General features: G+C 38.6%; 1 pseudogene; it reads right to left on the bottom strand.

The window, feature by feature from the left end:
- The window catches only part of LOC102836175, a 5,534-nt pseudogene that overhangs the window by 2,566 nt on the left and 1,391 nt on the right, over positions 1 to 1,577 (bottom strand).

The following is a 1,577-nucleotide window of genomic DNA, read 5'->3' on the forward strand; positions in this document are numbered from 1 at the left end:
GAGAAAGATGAGGCTTTCTGCTCCTGTAAAGATTTACAGTCCCAGAAACCCTGTGCAGGGTTACTATGAGTTGGAATTGACTCCACGGCACATAGCACTAGCACCTCTACCTAATGAATCTTTTCCCTTCCCTCCCACCATTGATAATAATAATAGAATGTTTCTTTTAACAATGAAACATTTTCTTTACATTTTATAACAATGGTCTCATACAATATTTGTCCTAATTTCAGCATGATGTCCTACAGGTTCATCAATGATATGAGGTGTTTCACAGATTCGTCATTATTATACAGTGTTGTGTAGTATTCCATTGTGTGTATGTACCAAAGTTTATTTAATCATTCTTCTCTAAATGGGCATTTAGGCTGTCTCAGTATTTTTGCTATTATGAGTAGTGCTGCAATGAACATGGGTGTGCATATATCAATTTGTGTCACGGCTCTCATTTCTTGAGGATATATTTCAAGTAGAGGGATTACTGGGTCACATGGTATTTCTGGAATCCTGGTGTGGCACTATTTTTTAAAAAGTTTTAATTGTGAATTGAGTGAAAGTTTACAGGGCAGATCATCAGTTTTACATTCAACAAATCATATACTTTGTTTCTTTACAATGATTATAATCCCCTCCATATACCATAAGTTAGCAGAATTTCTTTCTATTCAGTTTAGCTTTTTTTAAAAAAAAACACTCAGGCATATATAATAATTTAAACCACCAAAGGGCACATTCTGCAAGTCTGCCTCACCACACTTCGGACCAACCAGCCCTTCCTCTTCTCTTCCACAGCTCCAGGTCAACTGGAATGTATGGAACGCTAGTGTGGCACTATTGGATAGGAAGTGGACCACAAAGATGGTTAGAAACACAACGTTGGTGGGTCAAAGTCACCAGTTGTTCCTCGGAAACCCTATATAAGGTCAGTATGAGTCAGAACTGATTGAATGGCACTTAACAACAATGATACTTCTATTTCCAACTTTTTGAGGAAGTCCAATACTGTTTTGTTTTTTGTTTAAATTTTCACTGAACCGACTGATAGACTACATGGGAGAACGTCGGCTTTACACCATCGTTTCTTGCAATGATTACAATCTCCTCTGTGCATCATCATTCAACAGTATCTGCCTTCATTCCGTGTTTTGTTTTGGGAAGATGTACACAGAAACACCCAGGAATATATGCCTCCTGGCCGCCAGCACCCAGTCCCTCTCTTCCCATGAATCTAGAGTCCTCAGCTGCTCCCTCTCTCCATGTCCTAATCTCTGCCCACATTTCCAGTGTCGCTACCCCTCTGAATAGAGCCCTACACTCTGCCTGTGCTCCTTTTTCTTGATGGTCCTATGTCCTCTGTTTCTGTATTGTAAGATTAACTACTTCCCCATTTTTGTTACAAAACTTCTACCGTTACAGCTGTGATACTCGCAATTGGTCATGATAACAATTTCTCACTATTGAATAAGATTTTTTTTTTTAATTTCCTCTGTTTATTTCAAGAAAACAAAGAATCAGTCGTCAATTCTGTAAAAAAAAACTTGGCGTCATCCCCCTCATATGCCAAAAAAATCAGGACA

This window comes from Chrysochloris asiatica, unplaced genomic scaffold, assembly GCF_000296735.1.
Source record: "Chrysochloris asiatica unplaced genomic scaffold, ChrAsi1.0 scaffold00437, whole genome shotgun sequence".
Classification (NCBI taxonomy): domain Eukaryota; kingdom Metazoa; phylum Chordata; class Mammalia; order Afrosoricida; family Chrysochloridae; genus Chrysochloris; species Chrysochloris asiatica.